The following is an 18,085-nucleotide window of genomic DNA, read 5'->3' as shown; positions in this document are numbered from 1 at the left end:
CCATTGCCTGAGCAACTCGAGCAGACTGGCGGCCTAATGCGCAGACTCAGATGCAGGGACTAAGCCCCTGACCAGGTGACCACTCGTTGAGTTCTCTCACTGCGCCAAAAATTCGGACAACAGACAGACTAGCAAGCTGGGAATCAGAGACTGACTCCAGACTGACTCCAAACTCACCCAGACTGACCAACTGGCGAGCTCATAGCGCCTCTTAAATGCACGTGAACAGGCAACCTTTCCCCTTTCCCACCAGAGGGAGACACCAAAGCTGCGATTGCCACAGCGGCGCCACCGCCAGAAACGGAGGGCAACTTCTTCACACAACACGCTGCAGCGCGCTCTTCAAAACTGCAATTTTTATCATGGCTCAACTTCAGTACGTGTTGATATATTGCTGATGTGGAGATCGGTTTCACGCACTAATATTCAAGCTCCTGGACCCATTGGGAGGAGAGTGCAAATGAGCAGGTGGCTTTACATATTTGAAGATATGTATTTCACTTTGCGAGGTTTAGTTGTTGGTGCAATATGGCAATCTGTGTAAAATAGTCTATTGTGGCTGAATATCAAGTCTGTAGGAACAAAGAAAGGTGGATGGTACTTCCCTAGGACTGAGGAGCATTGTGGTGTAAAGTGTATGTGTGTCTAAGCATACAATAATTTTTTTGGGTGCTGTACAGATATAAAAGATAACTGCACTGTTTATGTAAAATGTGTATATATTGCATTGTAAAGTTAATGTGGCTTATGTTGTATAAAATGTATACATATTGCACTGTAAAGTTTGTGTGGTTTATGTTGTGGTTTGACAAGAGAGGATGGCTGTGTATCCTATCGTGAAGGATGTATACATTCAGGACATGGATAAGGTAGAGACATTTCTTATATGGAAACTTATGTGTGCTATAGGTAGTGAGATTGGTTCTAGCAGCACAGCCATCAAGAGGAGACATTAAGTGTGCAATGTTCGGTGTCAGACTGTAGCAGCAATGGTAATATTTAATTGTAGTTACACTGGTAGATATGTCCCTGGCTTCCAATATCCTTGTGAGTCTGGTATATACTTGATGATCTATAGACAAGTTTATGAGTTTAACTGTCAATGCACTTTAGCGATCTGTGCAAAATAATTTTAGAGCTGAAAGTCTGAGAAGGAAGAGGTGGATCGTGTTTGGATACTAGTGGCATTAGTAATTCGTCAGGTAAACTCTATATGAGTCAATCAGAATGTTCCATCATTTGTGCTAGGATATAGGGGGCTCTACATAGCTGTGAAGACATTTGCGCATGTTGAGAGCAAGAAGGCTAGCATGTCATGGAGTGGGTACCATGTTAGGTCCGCGAGGAAGACTGCATTTGATGTTATTTTGGTAAACAAGTTCTGTTAGGGTAAGAATTTCTGCACATACAAGCTGAGGCATCAAGAATGCGAGCGTTGACTATATAATTGCCTGGAGGTTGACTTGGGACTTATTTTTTTACAAGGCCATGTAAGTATGAATAATATTGCGAACGTTTTAGATGGCGAGTCGCTATGCAGATGTTTTGCAGCGAGGTGAGAGCCACACTGGGGTGGGTACACACAGCTGAACGCGACTTGTATGTTCCATTAGATGCTAGCAGCCTGTGCAATTCTGCCATCTGTGGTAAAGATGTGTGCTGTCCAGAGGTGTTTCACATACGAGGGCTGTGCCTGGGAATTTTGTGACGTTGATAACGAAAATTGTATAGTGTCAACTTTCACCTGCGTTGGCCGCATCACCGCACGCACACGTGGCCCAACTTGGAGCATATGCACTCTGTATGTAAGACATCACTCCCCTCCGATCGCGTTTTCATCGGTGTCTAGGTGAACAAGTATTGCGTTAGGAATTTCTCTAGTGTCAAGTATGAAAAGGGCTGCATCCATGTCATGCCTGTGGGCAGCTGTGTGTGGTCTGACAGTTAGTGGGGCTGTCAGTAGCCTCCTAAAAGCTCTAGTGGACAGGGAGCAGTGTCTGCATACATTGGTTGTGTGTCTGTTGCATTATTTTGTGAGCAGGTCTGTAGCCTGTGATATGCCTTATTTAGACAGTTTACGAGTACTGAGCGTGTCTACACATCACTGTGCTGCATTATGTAGGAGGAAACTGAATGTCTGTACTAAAATTATATGGGTTACTTACTAGTGGTTTGCATGTCTGGAGAGCGTTAATTGGAAGTAGTTTACAGATCTGTGGGCTGTATGGTTTGAAACCAAGCACATGTTTTCTATCAGCAAGATACATATACTCCATACCTAAATAAAATGTTCCAAAATAAATAGAGTGCAGCCCTTCCTTACTGTCCCCAGCATCCCAGCGCAGCCTCAGTCATTTTCGCGCCATTTTCCCCCTACAGACCACCATCTAGAATTAGGTCATAGGAGGGATTTCCGTACCCTCTGGTGGCAGTAACTAGTTTTAGGTCAGTTGGACACTAACTCTCATGGTAGAGACACTGCCTGCAAAATAAAGACTTGTGTTCAGAGAAGTTTTCCCATCATTTCGCCCTAACATCTTGGATGACGTCATGCGCTGTGCACCTTAGTACACGCTAATGGACGTTAGTGCACGTTAGCCCACCAATATGGGTCGGTAAGGGGATGTGGCCATCGGTTGAGAATCATGGTGGAGACTTTAGCTATTTCCTTCCATGTCCAGGTGGGTGTGGCATTCACAAAAGTTCATTCCAAGTTCACAGTAGCGCACTCTTGTGGTGTCAATATGTACTAGGCCTTGTGGTGAAAACATGATATGACTCGATCTTGAATAATGGTACTTGCGTCATCACCTGACGTCACGACAGTGCCCTCTGGCGTTGGTGATGTGTACTAAGTCAGTTGGAGTCCTGACCTTGTGGTGAACACAAGTGCATCGATTTGTTTAAATAAAGACTTATGTCCGAGTCCTTTTTCCACAAATCCTTTGGAGGACATGGCGGTCTCGCGACTGGGGCTGGTACAAGTGTCTTTTCTTTCAGGCCATTTTCTCAGATTAGTAGAGACACGGGAATTGAATTTTGTTTACTGCCAAAATTAAAACTTGGTGCCAGTTTGTAAGAGGAGGTCGCAGTCGTGTGACTTAGGTTAGTGGAGGTAGGCTCATGTAATTATACTTCGCCTTGCTTGTCGATTTGCGTTGAAAACAGTAGGTACTTGCCTTACTTCCATACATTCGTCACTTTAATCCTGTTCGCCTTCTCCAGCACACCCATCCTGAAAGCAACCGCACCCTTGATTTTGTCACTGCCTCAACCAACCTCCTTTGGCATATTACTGTCGACCCCACAGGTAGCGACCACCGCCCTGTCCTTCTCACGAAAACATCTGCTCACCACACCCCTCTGGCTTCCCACCCTTCACCCCTTCCATGGTCATCCATGACTACTGTCATGCCAACTGGGATGCCTACTGGAAATCCAGGTCGAAAGCCACCCTCCTACCTGTCACTATCCTGACGACATCATCCACGCCTAGCCCTCTCTTGAGAAGGTAATTACTGACACTGTGGAGGCCCAGGTTCCTTTTAAAACCATACACCACCACTGTCCCACTCTCACACCATGGGCTGTCCTCCTCCTCTGGGTATCCCGTCACCTCGCGCACTCCAGTGATACACTCCAACGCCATCGGCAAATACAGTAACATGTATGGGAATTTATTACAGCAAAGAAACGCTGGGACTGGCGCCAGACTTGTACACGACTCAACACCACTCTTCCGATCAACTCCTCCAAGTACTGGTCCACCTTCCATTGCCTTACTAGTTCCCATTCCACACCCCATTACCCCCTCCTCTGACAACCTCAATAACGCCAACCACTTTCCTTCCCACCTTTCTGAGGTCTTCTCCATCCCTAATCATCCCCACTTGGATTATTCTCTTTTCCCCACCATCATAGAACGCGCCGATACCTTGTAACAACAACGACGCTGTACCATTGTTACATACAAATAACATTTTCTTCTTCTGATTTTTCGATAAAATTGAGTAATTGATGTTGTGATTTCATTTCTTTTTTGTTTCATGCCATTATGTTAAGAAAACTGTAAACAAGTTACAATGTGAATATTAATGTTTATTTCAAATGTCAAGCAATATTGTAATAGAATTGAAATGTAACAAATGTTGAGACTGTTGTAAGATGTTTGAAATTGTAACTGTGTGTCTGGTCCATACGTAGACAACGTGGTAGGATATGTAGAATGCAAAACCTCGGGTGAATACCCGGTTTGTTAATGAACCAGTAAATGAATAAAGAAGGTGTAACAAAGTTGAAAGATAACTTTAGTACTGATATAGTAATGAAGTTTATTATTGCGAGACAGACATAAAGGTATTTATATGAGCAGTAAATAAGATGAAATGAGTAGTAACTTATATACTGGAAATCTTGAACGCATAATAAAGTCAGTAATCATTTTTTTTTTATACAGCCATCGTAAAAGGTCCCTCCCCCCTCATTCATTTGAATTATGAATTGTTTTAAATTGGTGACACCAGCAAAAGTTGAAGTCAGTATAAAAGTCAAAATTTATCAGTGTTTTATCTTTATCAAAATTGACATTTTGTGTGTGGCACGAAAGTGATATTTCTAGGGTAATCTATGCCCGATTTTAATCAGATTGATAGACAGTATAAAGTTTTGTAGTATACATTATAGCTTAGTGTAGTGTATACATTGTTTTTCCATATCAGTACAGAATGCGAAACTATCAGTTCAATGGATTTTCTGGTTCTAAAATTCTACTATATTATGCATACTACTTGTCGTTTTGCATGAATATATACCAAATTGTACAGGGAAGAAACTCAGTTAATGCCTAACTAGGCTGGCGACCGTATTATTAACAAATTGGTAGCATCTTCAGGGTTGCTTTTCGTCCATCTGGATGTTAAATTGCATTTATAACTTACTTGACGGATCATTGTTATTACAGAGTGGATGTAAGTCTGATTTGCCACCATTCAGGCACACACAGTCGATAACTATACGAAAATCCTTTCTCATAAGGTGAAAGGTGAACTCCACTCACTTACCATAGCAAAGGCTTAAACGAATACTGTGTCACGCAGAGGTTACAACCTCAATCGCTCCACTTGCTCCTAGTCTAAAGTACTTTGGGCTAGTTGCCCCCCTCCAACATCAACAGTCCAATCACAGCACAAGACATTAACATTATCCTCCGGTCCATATGCATCACGGCCCCTGGTACCGAATGTGTCACATACCGCCACTTTAGAGAAAGCCCCTTCTCCTTCCCGACTGTCCTTGCCAATCTCTGTGACGTCATCCTCCCTACCAGCTTCCACTCTGACCTGTGGAAGACTTCCTGCATTATCGTTTTCCTCAAACCCAACAAACCCTCTTCTGTCTCCTTTTCCTATTGTTCCATCTGGCTCAGCTCCATCTTCAGTAAGGTCTTCGAATCCTTCCTCTTCCATCATATCTGTTGTTGTTGTGGTCTTCAGTCCTGAGACTGGTTTGATGCAGCTCTCCATGCTACTGTATCCTGTGCAAGCTTCTTCATCTCCCAGTACCTACTGCAACCTACATCCTTCTGAATATGCTTAGTGTATTCATCTTTTGGTCTCCCTCTACGATTTTTACCCTCCATGCTCCCCTCCAATGCTAAATTTGTGATCCCTTGATGCCTCAAAACATATCCTACCAACCGATTCCTTCTTCTAGTCAAGTTGTGCCACTAACTTCTCTTCTCCCCAATCCTATTCAATACCTCCTCATTAGTTACGTGATCTACCCACCTTATCTTCAGCATTCATCTGTAGCACCACATTTCGAAAGCTTCTATTCTCTTCTTGTCCAAACTGCTTATCGTCCAAGTTTCACTTCCATACATGGCTACACTCCATACAAATACTTTCAGAAACGACTTCCTGACAAATCTATACTCGATGTTAACAAATTTCTCTTCTTCAGAAAGGATTTCCTTGCCATTGCCAGTCTACACTTTATATCCTCTCTACTTCGACCATCATCAGTTATTTTACTCCCTAAATAGCAAAACTCCTTTACTGCTTTAACTGTCTCATTTCCTAATCTAATCCCCTCAGCATCACCCGATTTAATTTGACTACATTCCATTATCCTCGTTTTGCTTTTGTTGATGTTCATCTTATATCCTCCTTTCAAGACAGTGTCCATTCCGTTCAACTGCTCTTCCAAGCCCTTTGCTGTCTCCGACAGAATTACAATGTCATCGGCGAACCTCAAAGTTTTGACTTCTTCTCCATGAATTTTAATACCTACTCCGAATTTTTCTTTTGTTTCGTTCACTGCTTGCTCAGTATACAGATTGAATAACATCGGGAATAGGCTACAACCCTGTCTCACTCCCTTCCCAACCATTGCATCCCTTTCATACCCCTCGACTCTTATAACTGCCATCTGGTTTCTGTACAAATTGTAAATAGCCTTTCGCTCCCCGTATTTTACCCCTGCCACCTTCAGAATTTGAAAGAGAGTATTCCAATTAGCGTCGCCAAAAGCTTTCTCTAAGTCTACAAATGCTAGAATCGTAGGTTTGCCTTTTCTTAATCTTTCTTCTAAGATACGTCGTGAGGTTAGTATTGCCTCACGAGTTACAACATTTCTACGGAATCCAAACTGAACCTCCCCGAGGTTCGCTTCCACCAGATTTTCCATTCGTCTGTAAAGAATTCCCGTTAGTATTTTGCAGCTGTGACTTATTAAACTGATAGTTCGGTAATTTTCACATCTGTCAACACCTGCTTTCTTTGGGATTGGAATTATTATATTCTTCTTGAAGTCTGTGGGTATTTCGCCTATCTCATACATCTTGCTCACCTGATGGTAGAGTTTTGTCATGACTGGCTCTCCCAAGGCCATCAGTAGTTCTAATTGAATGTTGTCTACTCCCGGGGCCTTGTTTCGACTCAGGTCTTTCAGTGCTCTGTCAAACTCTTCACGCAGTATCTTATCTCCCATTTCATCTTCATCTACATCCTCTTCCATTTCCATTATATTGTCCTCAAGTACTTCGCCCTTGTATAAACCCTCTATAAACTCCTTCCACCTTTCTGCCTTCCCTTCTTTGCTTAGAACTGGGTTGCCATCTGAGTTCTTGATATTCATACAAGTGGTTCTCTTCTCTCCAAAGGTTTCTTTAATTTTCCTGTAGGCAGTATCTATCTTACCCCTAGTGAGACAAGCCTCAACATCCTTACATTTGTCCTCCAGCCACCCCTGCTTAGCCATTTTTCACTTCCTGTACCCAAGGATTTCTATTAGCCCTCGTCTTTTTACCTACTTGATCCTCTGCTGCCTTCACTACGATCTATCAGCACCTTAATCAACACCACCTACTCCCCCTTACCAATTGTGGCTTCCAACCTTCCTTCTCTGCTGAAGACCTACTCTTTAAGCCTGTCCACCTTCTCTTCCTCCAGCTTAACTACCGTCGCCCTGTCATTTTTTTTTCCCTCGACATCCAAAATGCCTATGACAGTTTATGGCACCCTGGTCTCCAGTTTCAACTCCAAACCTACGCCCTGCCTATCAGTTTTGCCCATCTGGTCGCTTCCTTCCTCTCACCCCATCCTTCCTATATCACCATCCTCAATACAAACTCCTGTATCTTTTATCTCACTGCTGGTGCCCCATGGGCTCCGTCATCTCCCCTCTCCTCTACCTCCTGGACACTGCTGCTATGCCCAACCCTCCCCCACCTGCCCTCCTTCTCCAATATGCTGATGACACCACCTCCCCTGCTCTCTAACCCACTCTTCGACGGTCCCAACCCACCCTGCTAACCCACCTTGACCAGTTCACCACTTGGTGTAACTAGTGGTTCCTTTGTCTCAACCCAACCATAACCCAGGCAATCATCATTGGCTGCACCTTCCACTCCTTCTATGATTTATATCTCACCAACTATGGTCGTCGCATCCAGCTCACCCCACCCTGAGGTACCTTGGCCTCACCCCTGACCATCACCTCACGAGGATCCCTCACCTCCTGACCATCCAGCAGAAAGCCTATTCACGCCACTACCTCCTGAAACACCTGAATGGTGGACATAGTGATTGCATCCTCCCACCATCCACCACACCTACAAATCTCTCATCTGTCCTATCCTCTGTTATGCCAGCGCTGCCTGGATCTCCACACCCACCCACATTTACAAGGCCCTCCAAATCCTTGAACGCCATGCACTACGTCTTGCCTACCACATCTGGAGAGGGATATATATCTTAATATCATTGCAGTAGACCGTCAATTTAACCGTCTCAGGTAATGTGTCACCCTCCAAGGCCAAGATGAAGGCACAGGTGACAACCTAATTATCCCTCGGACCCTGATGGACATCCTGCACGAAGTGAATACCTCGCAGCTCTATATTGGCTTGCAGCTTGTCATTAGACTGTAAAAGAAGGTCCCTCTTGAATGCAATACCCAGGAACATATTTAAGCTCTTATGGGGGTAATGGAAACAGAAACATCCCCAGCTTGTCACAGGTGGGTAATGCCTATGACTGAGCAGAGGATGTTTTTTTTATTAAAACTGACCCAGAGCGCATTTTGGACAAGCACTCCACCTCCCAAATCTTGTCCTTTAAATGCTCCACAAGAAACCGAGGCTTTGTTGACATGAATGATTCCCCATCAACCCTAGTACAGACGAGGTACCAGGGTGAAGCTTTGCTGCCATCCTTAGCCATGTGCTCCTCCCATGTTCTGGTCATGGAGGGAAACGATTTGGGGTCACACTTTGCGCATTGAATTGAGCCCTGAAACGCTTAGAGACTGTTTCTGGGTTGCCACCAGAAAGAGATGACGTACCATGCTTCACTGCATGTCATCCATCCTGATGCCACCTGCTCTGACGAAGGGCCTCCCCACGGGGGCTAACCAGCCACAGCAATGGCCACCTGGCAGGATGGATAGGAGACCTAATGCCCAAGGGAGATAGGCATCTACTCCTTGACATCAGCCGAGCGACCCCTATGTTGTCAGGGGGCTACAATCAACAGGGTACATGGTGGCCCCACCACAACGGACTGGCTACCGTGCTGGATAACAGGTGCAAAGAAGTGCATGGTCAACGTCGGCGCAGAAAGCGGCACTGCATAGCGCATGGTGGAAAACGTACCCTTGAAGGTGCCCTCGCTCAAAAGACGGAGAATAAGCGGGACTGCAATGCAGTGATGTGAAAATGTGCTAAAGATCTCAATGCACGATGGACATGATGCTCCATGTAATGCGCCCTTCCCCAATTGGGAACGCTGTTAGGAAAGTTTTTGAGGAATGGAGGTCAGACCCTACAGGAACCAACACATAGAGGCCGAAACGTGTGAGACTTTTTAGTCGCCTCTTACGACAGGCAGTAATACCTTGGGCCTATTCTTACGGTTGCTTGGAAGCGTTCCTCGTTGCTACTGACTCGTCCTATTTCCATATGGTGAGATGCCTGCACGTTTCTATTTTTATTTTTATTTTATTTTCACCAATGAGATAACTGTACCTGTTTTTATTTGTGCTACCTCACCTGTGTTATGAAGAGCACCTTCTGGCGATGGTCAAGACCGGAACAGTAATCATGTACATGACTGCAAAATGAACAAACGCAGCACCGAGACATTCACTATCCTGTCGATGGGGAGATGAGATGAACTGTACAGGTAATCAGCTTAAAATAACTGTTTGAAGCGCTCTTCAATACCGCAAACTCTTCCAGGTTCCCTATGTTTCGATGTCTTCCACATTTTTGTCAATGAGAAACATCGCCTCTGTGTTTTCTGTCTACCTGTCTGTATTATGGTAGCGATATAGTTTATGCCATGTGATGGTCAGTTCTCTGTGAGAGCCAGAGTATCGAAACGTATTAACGTCAGTTTAGCAGCAGCTGACATAGATCTCTAAGTTAAGGTAGGAAAAACATAGTGTATGGCGGTGTACACTGATTGGGTGTGTTAGAAGAAAAAAAAACCCTGTATTAAACCGTTAATGGAGGAACAACACAGGAACCCTCTCGCGTGATTGATAGCCTGCCTTAAGTTCAAACAAAACAAGAGACCTTTAGACTTTATGTACCCTTCGAATCACTGAATAAACTAAAATTATAGATTTGAGAATGCTTACTGGAGGCAGAACTTCTCCTTTTCGTTACTTTTGCCTGTGTTATGGCACAACCTAAACTGGTTCTGCCTCAGTTGACAGCGAAGGGATATGATGTTTAATCGTGTATAGAGTTCGCAAGTACGGCAGGAAGCTTACACTAGCTGCTGCCGAATTCCAGTCCACTAACATGCACCACTACAAACAACACATGGTAAAACGGAAAACATTACAAGGTATTCGTGTAGTAAATACGTTCCCAGGTATGGTAACGCACTGGCACACACCAATCTCCCTTTCCCTATCCAGATGTATTTCATCCACTGTAGTGGACAGCGGACATGCGTCAGTAAAATCAAGGGAAGGAAGCGTGTGGTGTTTGTAAGACAACATAAATCTGACGGGTTTGATTTCTGAATGATGGTTGTACTTACTGACGACAGTTTATCTGAAGTGTTTTTGTCAAATGGGCGATTAACTGTGTGGAGGAGAAAGAATTGTGAACTTCAATAGAAAAATATAACAGCTTCAGCTAGACATGGAGGTGGTACTGCTTTTTTAAGGGACTGGATGAGTGCAAATAGTGTGCGGGATTTGTGTTTTATTGATGGAAATGTGGAACACGACGTTTACATAAACATCCTGAAAACACTCTTATATCCAGAAGCGTGAACAGTATGGGTCTTTCTGGGTATTTTCACACAAGATAATCGTCCACAACATACAGCTCTAGATGTGAGGCTATGACTGTTGTACAAAATTTACAAGATTCCCCTCAGGATGCCGACACATCCGCAATCCCTATACATTAAGCCAACACTGAATTTATGTAATGAACTCAACAAAAACATGAGAAATCGTAAGAAATCCAACAGAAATTATTCTAATGTTCTAGTAGAGTAATGACGTGAAATTACAGTGCAAACAACAGAATCTCCAGGGAAATCAATGCCAAGGAGAGTGCAAGAAAATATTAAGAGGGTAGGAGGACCTGCAAAGTACAGACGATAACATTCCATGTTCAGGGTATCATTTTCAATGTTGCAGACGTATACTTATTTTGCATCCCGAGTTCCCTGTCCTTAATTTTCAGTGTTGAACTATGTTTACGTAAATAGAGATCTATGTTACTTTATTGTAGTCCCCTTTTCACTGATTAACAAACATCTGCCTTCTGTACCCCATTTCAACAGTTTCCCACTATCTGTACACCGTTAAACATAAAATGATATTTGCAGACGAATACTTTTCGGAGTAATTGTACAGCTACGACGCTGTGCACCGTTCACCATCTGTCGGGGTTTTCGCCGGGCCTCGGTTGTGCAAAACGGTACTCTCTCTCTCTCTCTCTCTCTCTCTCTCTCTCTCTCTCTCTCTCTCTCAGCACCGCTGAAAGCAAGTAGGGTCATAAGGTCAAGTAGGGCATCACTGATACTGAAGGATATAAAATAAACTGTCTTCATGAACGATTATGTGTTTTTTTTATTAAATCGGTGGTTCTCAGGACAGGGGTACACTGCTGTGCTGACTACCGTGGGAGTCAGCACTGACACGAACAAGGAAGGAGAAATGTTGGGGTGGCCAGTGGCAGGAATCCCAAATGATCTGAGCACAGTACTTACAAATTCGTCGAACTCTGTAATTCCAAAGAGGAAAGAAACGTAACCTATTGTGATAAGGTAGGCTCATGTGCCTGTAACATGCGAATATTTTTCACACTTTTACTAGTCGCAGAACGCAGGCTAAGTATCGTCTTCCAATTAGCACTGATGCTCTCTAAGACTGCAAACGAACTGCGGCCATCAGCGATGGACAGCTGGTTAAGTCACCGTTGGCAGGGGTCACTGAACTCTGTCCTGGAGGCGTGGCGCTGCCCGCTTTTTCTACTGGTGTGCGGGTCAGCGCCATCTTCTTGCCGTTTCGAGGCGCTGCGCTGGTCGGTCAGAAGTCGATGATTAAAGACTGCACACTCCTCCCCCTTTCACATCCCCCCCCCCCCCCCGCAAAGAAAATGGCGAACCATTGTCGTGTTGGGAGCAATCTTTCGACAACGGCGAGGGGCGCGGGAGGCCGGAAACTGGATGGCGTGAGGAGCCTGGAACCACAATTGAGACCGACCCCAAAGCCCCAGCTGCTCCCTAACATCCTGAAAGGTATGTGCTAAGGTCTGATCAGGGTAGCTCAAGATAATAGTCTGTAGTTGCCAACCGCAAGTTGGAACGAGCATAATATGTTTGAGTAGGAGGATCTTTGATGGTTAAGAGAGCCGGGCGCGCGCAGTAAAAGACCGGGGAGTCGCAGGTAGGTGACCGGAGGTAGCAGACGTGTGCAGACAGCGTTAAGATAGGTCCTGAAGGACATATGGGTACTTCTTCTCGTACTATGGACCGGTACTCGTCTATTGTGGCATGGTGGACCCTGCATGTTAAACCACAAATGCTTAGGGCTCTCATGCGTTTTGGAGCTTCGAAGGTGGCAAACGATCGACGAACGCAAGAATTTTACTATTCAGTCTTACGTCAACGGTACGATTGTGCTACGCATGCTCCCCTACGGGATTCTGATATGCAGCGCATCAAAGCCAAATTGCTGCAGCTCAAACGCATTTAAATGGAGCGACTGCGGACGAGTTCTCAACAACGTTCCGTTTCACAAGACGAATTGACATCACTATATATCTTCTCCGCTGACGGGCGCGCGGGAAACGTGAGTGCCTTGGCTCCCTCACAACCGCTGATAGCTGCACGTTCACCTCTCACCGTGACACTTCCGACTTTATGTACACCTATTTTACTGGTCTGTACGATACCCATGTCCCGACTGAAAACTCTCTAGACAACTGCGTCGCGTCGTCACTCCTTAATTAAATGACGCCTTTCTGCGTCCCTTTCACAAGGATAATATATATGATGTAGTTACAGGATCTCAGTCCTGAAGGTTGCCTGGATTAGACGGTATTCCTAAGGAGTTTTATGTTCAATTTTGGCCACTCATTGGTGACACCTTAACGTCAATGGTAAATGAAGTGTCGCGGGGAGTCACACTCCCTGCTCCTTTTCAGGAAGGTAAACTGGTCCTCCTCCCGAAATCCACAGGTCGACCTGCTATTGATTCCCTTTCTCCTATTACTCTCCTTAACTTCAATTATAAAATTGCCGCTCGAGCAATTAATATCCGTCTCTCTAAGCTGCTCGATACCATTATTGCTGCCCATCAAAGCTGTGTGCCTGGGCGCACGATACTGACTTCTGTTCTCAAATGTCACGATGTCATTTCGGTAGCGGCTGCCGCTAATATCCCAGGGGCCTTGTTTTTTCTTGATATCCAAGAAGCGTTTGATCGTGCCAGCCATGATTTTTTAACGAGAGTGCTCACCGCTGTCGGCTTTAATAATGATGCTCGACAGCTCTTAACTCGTCTTTTTTACCAGTATCAGTGTCACAATGATTGTGAACGGTCACCCTACCCCCCCCCCCCCCCCGGAAATCGATCAGACGGGGTTTACCCCAGGGTAGCCCCTTATCCAAGTCCCCTTTTGTCTTGTTCTTGGAGCCCTTACATCGCCGCCTCGCCATGCAATTACGTGGATGGACTATGTTGGGGGAACTTTTTTCGGCACGTGCATACGCCGATGACGTCATGGTTTTAGTACGACATGTCGAGGACATACCGAAGCTTAAGGATACCTTGGATTCATTTTCTCCTCTTGCTGGTGCTCGCATTAATGATCGTAAATGCGCGTTCCTACCGTTGAGAAGCCTCGATTATGTCTCATTCCTTGGGCGCCGATCGTCAATAGCAGTAAGATCTTAGGGATCGTAGTCGATCGCAATCTGATCAAAATGGCGACACCAAATTGGCGTGAGGTTACGAGTTGTGTTTACGGGGCCATCCTTGAACATGAACGCAGTTTCCTTAGCCTCCTTCACAATGTACGGGTTTTAGAAACCTATGTCTTCAGTAAAGTATATTCGTTGCACAGGTGTTCCAGCGATGATGGCCCGCTGACTGAAACCGCTGTCTAATCGATTTCTGTTGCACCACCATATCTTTCGTGTCAGGTATGAAGTAGTGGCCAGGTCTCGAAAGCTTGGGGGATTGGGTCTCTCCAATATTAAAATGAAGACATCCATCTTATTTGCCCACCGCAATGTTTTAACCTGCACGCAGGCTCCGCTCTCAGTTACCTCTCGTTTACTTTCCCGCCTCCGGCCGGTCTGTCTGACCCTCCCTGTTGATGGACGGATTAATCGTAAATTGCGGACATTCGTGAATACTTTCTAAATATCGGTATCCTAGGTGCTGATATACTTCCTGTGACGCATATTAGTAACAACATGCTATCACCCCGGTTTGGTGCACCATGTCCCCTTTCTTCTATTGAACTTGATTCCCGTCAACGTCTTGGAAAACGATCTGGTGTCATCTTAGTCTTCCTATATTGCCGATGGAGATTGCTCCAACGTGGTGTAAGGTCATTCACCGTCTGATACCTAGTGGTGATCGTCTTTTTTGTATTGGCCTTTGTCCCACTGATCAGTGTCAGGAATGTCATCAAACTGACAACTTACTTCATAAGCTTGTTGGTTGCGGACGGGCTCTGGGTCCGCCGTCAATTAGCTTTCCTTTCTCGAGGGCCTGAAACCGCTTTCCCAGACGACGTTCTCCTACATCAGGGCATACCCTGCTTCCCTCAAACAAAACAAACACGATTTTCTGGCTCTTGGGTTACTATATTCACTGAATCGTTGAAGGCGGGAACGACGCAGCTCACCGCATTTTTCACCATTATTTATGAACTGCGCACCGGAAATGGCACCGGTTGCCACGATACCGAACGCTTATTTCGAATATGCTTTTTCTTGTGTTTAACCGTCATGGTGCTGGTTAAGCTCTCCTGTGAAACATGTTTCTTCCCTGAGCTTGTGTCCTCTCCCTTGTAGATTTGTTTTGTCACTTTTTATCTTCCACATGTACATAAAAATAAAATTAACAAGAAGGGTGGGATAATAGGTTAGTCTTCCCGTTCGGAATGTAATAATTGTTTGTGCTTGAACTAATTTGTTTATTTTCTTTTAGCATCTGATATTAAATGATGATTTCACTATGGTTGCCAGATTTTCGTGGAAATAGTCAATCTGATGATAAAAAAAGTGATCAGCGTGACGGAATGCCATGCAAAGGGGTCCGGGCTTGAATCCCGGCTGGGTCGGAGATTTTATCCGCTCAGGGACTGGGTGTTGTGTTGTCTTCATCATCATACCCTCACTGACACACAAGTCGCCGAAGTGGTGTCAACTAAAGACGCACCAGGCGACCGGTCTACCCGACGGTAGGTCCTAACCATATGACATTTCATTTTTCAATGACAAGGCCCAGTGTTGCAGCTTCGGAGCTGTGCATGGAGGAACAGGTTCGGACGGATGAAACAATGATTGAGGTGTCTTCTCGTCCGTCGCTGGGTAAAACTTCCGACCAAATAGTTAATGGTGAAACTTTGTCGCGCCATAGGTAATAGCAAGAGATTCCTTCTCGATTTGGGAATAGTTACAATTAATCCAGAATGAGATTTTCACTCTGCAGTGGAGTGTGCGCTGATATGAAACTTACGGGCAGTTTGAAACTGTGTGCCGGACCGAGACTCTAACTCGGGACCTTCGCGTTTCGCGCGCAAGTGCTCTACCAACTTTTTTTTTTTGTTCGTCGTTGATCGTTGTGTTTGGCCGTTGCGGACGTCGCAAGACATCCTGTTCAAGTTCGGTGGTTGATCCTTCGACTCGGTTTTTTTTATTACAGAGGCCAACCGGCTCTTTGACCGAACACGCTGAGCTACCGTGCCTGCTTCCAACTGAGCTGTCCAAGCACGACTCACGTCCCGTCCTCTCAGCTGTACTTCAGCCAGTACGTCTCCTACCTTCCAAAACTTTACAGAAGCTCTCCTGCCAACCTTGCAGAACTAGCACTCGGTCCGGAACACAGTTTTAATCTGCCCGTAAGTTTCAGTTACATTGAATCTTGGTTAATAGCTCGGAAGCCAATGTGATCGGCCTATCCCTTAAACCAAATCTGTGGGACTGCACAGCTCCGATTCCGTACCAGGCAGGTGTCTTCGCCCAACAGATGGAGAATGAGCGGAACTGCAAAGCCACGACAATAAAGAATGCTGAAGGTCCCAGTGCACGATGGACACGATACTCCAGTTAAGGGCCTTTCCCCAATTGGTTCTCTCTTCGAAAAAATTTTGGAGAATGGAGGTCATATCCTACAGGGGACCGTCACAGAATGCCGAAACGTTAGGAACTTGTTTTACTCGCCTCTTACGATGGTCAGGTAGTCCTCGAAGCCCATTCTAACCCACGGACCTAGAGGGGGGGGGGGGGGGGGCGGGACTGGGCTCGTGCCTCCAGCTGTTGTGGATATTCTCTCGCCAGATGTATATTTTTTTTCTTTTTCAACGTAATTGTTTGGTTATTCTGTACGGCAGAGTCGACTCTTGAGTAAAACTGTGTTTTGGGGGAAGGCTAGCAAAATTTTCATCGTAAGTGCATCGCTGATATACAACAATTTGATAGCTTATTATCAAATACTCTTAAGTGTAGGATAGTAGTGTACATTATACGTTTTGACTTGTGTAAACTGTTTGTATGTTTACGTTTAACATGAAAATGAAATTAAAGCAGGAAGGTATCAAGGAAAACAGTATCTCTTTAGGGAATTACACCGATAAAATGTGGCACACGAAGGAGATGCGGAAAAGGAATTAGATTATGTATGCTTCCTTTTCAACTCACACTTGTCTATAAAGCAAGTGCTGCCTTCTTCCATCGACGCTGTTATGATAGTCGTCGGTGCATTACACACATCTGCGTGTCTACGCGGATAATAGTTGCAAACGTTCACAACGTTTACGTGCGACACATATTCCGAAAGACGAAAACCGAATGTTGGAAGTCGTTTTCCGCTGTCGCGTGTACATGTTAAGGTCTGAAGCGGATCTTCTCGGCCAGTTAAATATTACGCCTGGAAAACATTTCATCCAGTTTGTGAGTCAGTCGACACACTCGTTATTTCTCTTCACCGAAATATTACAGGTAGACAGCTTTACGGTAATATCTCTACTTCTCCTTCGCTCCAAAATAAGCCTATATTAACCGAATATTCTGAAAACAAGATGTAACTTGCAAACCCAAGCATGTTTCAAAACCGGTTTCATTTACATGGTAGACAAAATCGATTGTGAAACTGGGAAACCGGCAGCTAGGAGCGGATTTCCGGAATCGATTTTGATGTGATACATTACCTTCCAGAAGCCGTGTTGGGAAATCGGTTTGCGAAATCCGGTTTTGGGAGCCCCATATAACGGGGTGGTTCTGTTCTGTCGGTTTGGTGCAAATGCACAAAGATTTATTGTAAATTCACCTCAATACCTAGGAATTAAATTATGAACAAATTAAATTGGAAGGAACACACATGAAATGTTGTGTGGAAGGGTAACCAAACACTGCATTTTGTAGCCAGGACACTGGCAGGAAAATGTAACAGATCTTCTACAGAGAATGCCTACACTACGCTTGTCCGTCCTCTTTTAGAATACTGCTGCGCGGTGTGGGATCCTAACCAGACAGTATTGACGAAATACATCGACAGAGTTCAAAGATATACAGCACGTTTTATATTATCGCGATATAGGGGAGAGAGTGTCACTGAAATGATACAGGATTTGGGATGGACATAATTAAAGAACGGCGTTTTTCGTTGCATCGGAATCTTTCCACGATATTTTCCATCACCAACTTCCTCCTCCGAATTCTAAAGTATTTTGCTGACACCGAAATATATAGGGAGAAACGATCAACGTAATAAAATAAGAGAAATCAGAGCTCGCACGGAGAGATGCAAGTGTTTACATTTTTCGCGCGCTGTACGAAATTGGAATAATAGAGATTTATTGTGAAGGTTGCGAGGT

The sequence above is a fragment of the Schistocerca piceifrons genome, chromosome 1, assembly GCF_021461385.2.
Source record: "Schistocerca piceifrons isolate TAMUIC-IGC-003096 chromosome 1, iqSchPice1.1, whole genome shotgun sequence".
NCBI lineage: Eukaryota > Metazoa > Arthropoda > Insecta > Orthoptera > Acrididae > Schistocerca > Schistocerca piceifrons.
This window is presented reverse-complemented; position numbering follows the sequence as displayed.